The sequence below is a fragment of the Opisthocomus hoazin genome, chromosome 17, assembly GCF_030867145.1.
Source record: "Opisthocomus hoazin isolate bOpiHoa1 chromosome 17, bOpiHoa1.hap1, whole genome shotgun sequence".
NCBI lineage: Eukaryota > Metazoa > Chordata > Aves > Opisthocomiformes > Opisthocomidae > Opisthocomus > Opisthocomus hoazin.
In genome coordinates, this window is record NC_134430.1 from 639,885 (window position 1) to 647,822 (window position 7,938).

Here is a 7,938-nt window from a genome sequence, read left to right on the forward strand (position 1 = left end):
CCCCGGGAGCCGGCATGGCAGCACACCTCATTTCCCCAGGAAGGGGCAAGATGGGTGGGGAAGGACCCTGCCCAGAGACTCTGTCCTGTCTACCACAAACCAGTGGCTGGTGGTGCCGGGCTCAGCCCTGAGCAGCTCTCCGGAGAGCGAGCTCTTGCTGCCGGCGGGACGTGGTGTCCGTGTGGCAATGGCTGTCAGGGCGAGCCGTGGCTGGCCTCTGCTCCACGCACACTGCGAGCCCACGGCACGCGCTGGCTGGTGAGGAAGACTCCTGTGCCAGGGCCTGCTCTGCCTCACTCGAGGAGCTGCTGGGCGCATGGCAAGGAGGAAGGCACTGGTGTTGGGCAGCCCGCAGAGCAGCAGCTGAAGGTGCCCACTTCCCGCCCGGCGCAGGGGTCCTGCCTGGCATGGGGCACGAGCTCTGCCGTGTCCGCTGCAGGATCAACAGCGCAACACGGCAGACTCGCTGGTATGAGGGGAGATCAGCTGGCGGGTGGGGTGCAGGCTGAAGAAGGCCAGATGAGGTCTGAGCAAGTCTGCGGTCATCACAAAATATCTGATCCGCTCACCCTAAAGAAATGTTTTTAATCTCGCTGGCATTAAAGATTACAGCCAGTCATTCTGCAGGCAGGTGAATGGAATTCTTTATTGTGGCTATTTGATTATATCTTGAATAGCAATAAGGATTATCCTCCACATTTCTGCATCTCACTCGGAGCCCCTAGCATGTGTTTATAATTGTCCTCTCCCTTTCAGGCAATGCCAGCAATCTCCTGAAGTTCTTAAACTGAACCTGTGAAATTTAATGGCTGGCCAATGTATCTGACATACTCTTCTAAAATACTGTTTCAAGTGTGCTTCTCATACTGATTTATGACTTTTTTCGCCAACAAATTATCCACTATATTTTATCACTAGTATTTCTCATGTCATTCTTTGTCAAAAAGGAAGGTCAGGCGGACGATGCTGCTATGAATTTCCAGGGAGGAGCAGTAGGTGGCTGGCTTGGATTTCTTTAGTCTGTCTTCACTGGCTGGAACAGGCAAAGGCTTCCTCCATGCAGGGACCATCAGAGGTCTCGGGCTGGCCAGGTACTGGCCCTTGATCCGAGCACTGGAGCCTGCAAGGCTGCAGACACAAGAACAGGAGCAGGTTTGGGTCCCGGGCAGCGGTGCCCGCTGCGGGGTGCACCGCCAGTCCCCCGCTCCCTGGCTCCGGGAGACCCCATCCCGCCGGCCGATTTGGTGGTGCCGGGCCGGTGCCGCACAGGCGCGGGTGCCATGTTCCAGCGTGTGCAGCTCGGACAAGCTTCTCCGCTTTTGGTTGCTGTTCTATTACGAGCCAGCAGTTTCAAACTTGAAATAAACAACGATAATTTCCTGATGTGAGGGGAGGACGCTGCTTCTCTTCCTGAGCCAGAGGAATGACAATTTGTCAGAACATAACCCTACCATAGGCTTTCCCCACAAGCATGCCGCTCCTGCGGCAGCAGGCCAGGCAGCCCGGGACACTCCAGCGGCCCGGTACGAGATTCTGGGGCATCTCTCGCATCATGTAGGCACCCCGGGGCACAGCCGAGGCCGGTGCCTGGTGCGGCACAGGGGCAGCCGGCGCGGCTCCGGGGCAGCGCATGTGGTGGGTTTACAGGCAGCGCGTGGTGGCAGGCGGGATGCTGAGCTTCGTGAATCTGCAATTGCAAATGTAGGGTTGTGGTGGTTGAGGGAATTCAACAAATCCACGGATTTCATATCTCCGCTGACCCTCTATGGCCTACAAATGGTCTAAATACTTATTCCTCTTGTCTGTGGCCAAGAGGGAACAGTTAGTTCTTGTGTTTTTGAGAAAGACAGCATCGTCTGGCAGTGGATTTGAGCCTTTATGGAGTCATCGTCTCTGTTTCTCAAAAGCTTTTTTCAAAAGTAATTTCTTTCACTGAACCTTTAATTGCTGCCCTTGTCCTGTCGCAGCCGTTCCCTGCTCTTGTCTTATTCTCAGCCATCACGTCCTTGTCTGATATGCGTCGTGGAGCCGCTCTCTTGCCACACAGCACGTACGATGGATGGTTAGACCGAAACAGGCTCCACTTCCCACCCCTGGGCACCGTGCACACAGATCCTGGCCCTCCTCCACCAAGGTGGCAACACCGAGACAAGGAGCTGCCCGGGGACATTGCGCAACTGCGAGGGCTTGCAGGAGGGATCCGGCTGCACTGCTCACCAGTGCACGCCAGGAGCAGGCTGGCAGAGAAACTTCTTTTCTTTTCTATTCAAATGGTCATCCCGCCCCTGTCACCGCCACAGCTGAGTGTTTTCAGCTTCCACATGAAATGGAACAAGGCAATCAGCCGCCTTCCCCTCCACCGTGCCCGGGGTGGGCCGTGGTGGGCACTGGCACTGCTGCCATCCCTGCTCCCGTCTTGCAGTGTGGGGATTCCTGCCGTGCTGCCCCGCCGTGCCCCAGCTCCCCACGGCCTCTCCTCCAGCCCAGTGCCCCATGGCGGGGGGGCTGCTGCCTCCGCTGCCCGCAGCCGCCCAGCCCCGTGCCCGGTGCTGGTGCCATGGCCACAAGCACCCCAAGCACGGCCTCGGCAGCTGCCGTGCCCAGGACCCGCTGCCTGGGACAGATGGGCTCTTTTCCAGCCGAGCAGAAATCCACGGCTTGGCTCTCTGCTTCCTCCCATCTGCCCAAGTTTATTTTCCCTGTTTTCTGTTTATGAGCTGGGCAAGTATTGAATTTCCCGAAGTCATTGCCATCCCTTGCCACAGGTCTCGCACACAAAGAGTCCCTCGGTGCCAGGATCCAAGTTTTGCAATTGGCCTGGTTCCCTTTCCCTCCAACCATTGTGGAAGAAGCCTTTGTTTTGCTTCTGGATCTTGTTCATCAGGCCCAAATCAAGGGCCGCTATCCAAAGCCTGGGTTTTTTGAAATCCGATTTCACTGCTTTAATGAAAACAGCATATTTCAGGGGACAGGGCTGAGGTCCTTGAACAGTAGGATTTTTTCTGCAGGACTTGTGTATCTCTGCAGAAGCTGCGCTGTCCAGTCCTGCCAGTTCCCTCTGAACAGAAGGAACTGGAGGGACGGAGCACGAACGCTCCTAAGGGACTCGTTAAAAGAGAAAGCGGCGTTTCTGGCTCAGAGGCTCCATCTCAGCTGCAAACTGGCAGCCAGGGCTGAACACCCCACACCCTGGGAGGCTCGCGAGAGGTCAGGGAGCTTGGCCGTGCGGGCTGGAGTGGCTGGGTCAGCGCAGACTCGACTGCGGCTGAGCGGGACCGGCCGCCGTGTGCCGGCTCCTCCAGGGCCCCGGGGCTGCTCCGGCTCCGAGGAACGCGGCTGCTTTCACCGGAGCCGCTCGTCGCCTGCGGTGGGAGATGCCTCTGCGCCATGTCCAGGCAAGGGGCAGCTGCGCCCCGCCATGCCGCGCCAGGCCGTTGCACCAACCTCAGACCTTCCTGATGAAAACCCCATTTACTGCGGGCCTGTAGCAGAGGAATCCCCTCAGCTGCGTGCTCAGGCATGTGCCGCGACGGCTCTTGTGTGTGTCAGAGCCAGGGAACGGTTCTGTAATCACCCATTTTTATTTAATTGTAACGCCCCTGCCCCGCTAACTGTTCCAGATGCTCTAGTGGTTCCTAGCTCTGGGCTCTAAAACATGCTGTTCTTTTCACCCCGGTCCCCGCCCTTCGAGCACAAACAATGGTTTTGCTGGTTTTTGAGACTTCTGTGTGCCAACGGGATGTGGGGAGAGAATCCCCTCCATGCCAAATCCAGTTGATAATAAAAAACAGGAGAGGAACTTGATGCCAGCTTAGCAGGAGCTGAGCAGCCCTGGTCTGCTCGCCGCGGCGTGTGGATGCTGCCATCGCCCAGCACAGGGTGGGACGTGGGGGGAGACAGGGGGGCTTTCCCTGGGGGTTTCGGCTCCAGCACAGCCGACCCCTGTGAGCCCGCACATGCCAGCAGCGATGCTCCTCACGGCGCCCGGCCACGGCTGCAGCGCCCGGTGGGTGCTGGCTGCTCCCGCCAAGGCCCAGGGACAGTGCGGGCGTGAGGGGAACACCGGGAACAGGGCGGCGTGGGCAGGGCCCTGTGTGGGGCACAGCCAGGCGCAGCCTGCGAGCGCTGGGAGCTGCTCCGGGGGCTGCCAGGGTCCCTTGCCACGGCCCAGCTGCCAGCACCCCGCGCCATGGCGGTGCCACTGCCGGCGCACACGCGGCCTGGCTGGCGACCGCAGCCCGGGTGCCGCCGGGACCGCTGCCCTTTGCGGTGGCTGCCGGCCACGGGCAGGCGGCAAAGGCTGGTGCCAAGGGACCCTGGCCCGGGCTTCGCAGGAAGTGGACTGGGCAGCCTGGCTGCCTCGGGGTGCTGACGGCCCCGTCATTAGCAGCCCAGCGTCACCTTTGCTGTCCCTGGGGCATCCGTCATCCCTTGCTCCCCACCGACGGGGAGCAGCAGCCCTGGCTGCAGCCGGGAAGCCGGTGTTGCCAGCGCTGGGGCACACGGGGCTGGTGGCGGGAGGAAGAGGACCCTGGCTCCAAGGACTGATTGTTGCTATAGTCTCTGCAGGTTCCTACATCTCCTCTTTTATCCCTTCTTTATATATATTTCAGAATGATATAAATTCTCCGCTATGAACCCCGCTGTGTGAGCACAAAAGAGAAGTTGCAGGCAGGCCCAAGAGAAAGGGAGGATAAAAAAAACCACAGGAGAAAATTAATAAAGCATTTGAGAAAGGGCGGGGGCGCCTGGCTGGGAAAGTGTGTAGCACACAGGGCTCCCCAAAGCACATCAAAGCCTGACTCTGAAATTAGCCCAACTGTTGGGAATGTAAAGCAGGGGATTCTCCCACTGGGCTGTGGATTGAGAGTCCCCCCACGGGCTGCGAGGCACTGACATTTGTATTTATCCAGGCTGGAAGCTCCATCATGGGGCTTTTCAAAGGGCACTGCTGGGACCCAGCAGGCCACCTCCCCAGCATGGCAAACACTGCACTTTTAATTACTGCTCTGAGACGGCACATGTGCCTGACCCCCCCACTAATTCTTGTTGCAATTACAGCGATCTAATTGAGTTTATTCACTCTCTGCAGCTTTTGTGTCTTTCTTTCTCGCACTCCCTGCCGGTGAGAGCTGGGGCCTCCATTGATCTGCTAGGTAGTAATATGGGCAACGCCGGCGTGCCGCCCCTCGGGGTCCCGCCAGCCTTATTGTGTCCATTGAGCGGCCGTCGCTGCTGGGAAATGCCAAATCCCTCCCGCGCCAGAGCCCTGCCCAGCAGCGGGGTGACCCCTCCGCCAGCTCAGGCGCAGAGCTCGCGGCATTTCACCATGTTCGCATGTGGCACGTGCTCAACATTTTGTTTGGAGAATTAATTTTACATTTTTATAGGAAAATTACTTCCAATTAACAGAAATATGATGCCGTGGAAGTTGCAAACAGGCTCTCTGTGCACGGGGATGCTGAGCTGCCCAATGGGGACCATAAAGGTCTGCAGTCACGTTTGTGCAGCCAGGGGAGAAGCCGGAGTCTCCTTGCCCCGGGCAGTCAGGGGTCCCCGTGTGCCCCTGTCCCCTCCCCTCGCTCGCTGCCGTTGCCTCAGAGAGGTCTGGGACCCCCCAGGCTCCCAACCAGCCACTGCACCTGCCCTCAGGGGGGAAAGGCTTTTGGAAAGTGGGATCCCTGGGTGCTGCCACCATCTCCTGCTTGCCCATGCCCAGCGAGCATCGCCCCCCTGCATCACCACTACGGGAGCCTGCGGAGCACGCTGGAAAGGGCCCTGGCAGTAACCGGTTATCAGCTGGGGACCTGGAAGCCTGTGCCTGGCAGGTGTCAGGGCATTTCTAAAGAACACTCTCCTTCCAGGCCTGCACCCGTGGCAGGCTCCAGCAAGCACTGCGGGGTCTGGAACGAGGACCCGGCCGTCGCCTGCCCAGCAGGGCCCGGGGCATTAGGGAGTCCCAGGTGTGTTGTTGGGAAGAGCCCACGGATGCTGCTCCTCCAGCTTTTGGTTTTCATATTCTGGCAAATGTTGATGTCTGTTGAAAAAAATCCCCCCCCATCCGGAAGCTCCCATTGGAAGTATTTTGACAAGAAATCAAATCAAAATCCACTTTTCTTTTGACAAAAATCCACCCTAGGTTTTTGCTCTCTTGGGGAGTGGGCTTTGCCTCCGCTCTTCCATCACTCTCACCTCTTCTCTCCGTTTTCCCCTTCCCTCCTTGCTGTCTCCCCAGATTGCGGGGTGGGGGGACGTGAAGCACGCTCCCAGCCCGCGCCCCAGCCGCAGGGTCTGCTGCCACCACTCGCTGGAGCAGCCTCCTGCTTCTTCAGGCCTATTTGATGAACAACAATAAAAATAAACCATATTGGTGCTGGAAATTAAAACTTTCTCCTGTGTTTCTTTCCCAGTTTCTTAACTGCAGACGTGCTGGGCCTTCTGCAGAGCAGGCACCCCAGAGGGCCGGCGGGCTGCAGTGCCCAGAGCGAGCCCGCGCGGGAGCTGCGGTGCGACGGCCGCCACGTCGCGGGGCGAGCCGGGACCCTGGGCACCCCCCACCCCAGAGCACCCCGAGCAGAAGCCCTGCACGGAGGACCCTGGGGGGAACATCTGCCCTCGGCTTCTGCGGATGCTCTCAAAGAGGGAGCTGAGCAGACACATGGTGACTGGCAACTGGCCCAATGAAGGAGGAGGGGGAGGAATTAACTCTCATTTAAGTCCACTTTTGTTGTAAATAAACTATAATCACTTCAAACCTTTTGCTTAATCAGAAAAGGATGTTCAACATTAAGCAAGCAGTCGGCAGGCTTGTCTTACTGCTGGATTAGAGATATTAAATGCCAGCGATACTTGCTTTTTTTAATCTGTCCTGCAGCGGCATTATTAAAACAAACACATTTGTAGACCTGCAAAAAACCTAAATGAAAACAAAAGATGAGATTGAAGCTTTCCCAAGGGCAATATCTGAGATCTGGGCAATTTTAAAATCTACGTTTAGTCTTCATCTTTTGAACCAAATAATGGAGGGAAATGACACATGACTAAATTAACCACTGGAATTAGCAGCACATTCTCGAACAGAGCCAGGTTAAGGTCAGGTAACCTTGCCGTGCAGAGATGGCACCTCCAGAGCCAGCGCGCTGATCCCCATTGGCATGCCCTGCAGCTCCTGGCTTTCTGTTGGAGGCAGCAAACAGCTTTCCGTATTACAAGGATGCAGTAACTGGTGTTTTTTCTTAAATCTCTAACTTCTGGACTCCAGTGAATGAGTTCAGAGAGAGACTCTTGCAGGAGTTCATTAAACTCTCACCTTTATTTGAAAAGTTGAAGGTTTCTAGCTTCCTTGGTGGCAGAGGGAAACTTGAAAGTATGATGCCTGAAGACTCGGAGCCCAGCTGGAGTTAGAGAGAAGCACATATTCATATTTTTTTCAAGATTTGAGCACTTGTGCTGGCCAGGGAGCAGCAGCCAGGCCCCAAGAGCCTCGAGAAGCCACAGGGAGAGCTGAAGCGACCTGGCTGGTGCCTACCGGGGCGAGAAACTCCGCTTCCCCACAACTGCCCCTGAAACAGGTAACGGGGGGCAAGGGGGACGGGCAGGGGCACAGCTGGGGCGTGGGGGAGACGGCGGCAGCTGGGGCGTCATGGGGCAGCCCTGCCCGGAGCGAGCAGACACCTGCGCAGCACGGCGGGCAGCTGCCGGGGGCATCGAGGACACGGCATCCCCTGCGAGGGCAGGGAGCGGAGCGGGGCTCCTGCCCTCGGACCGGGCTGCGAGCGGGCCCCTCCTTGCCTGGCTGGAGTTATGCAGCCTCTGCCACCCTGCCCAGAGCTCTGGCATCCTTTTGTTCTTCCCTCCAGCCCTGGGGACAATAAAACCAGAGTCTGAAGGAACCAGAGGAAAATGCCGGCTCCTCAGGGCTGGGTAGGCTGGGACGTG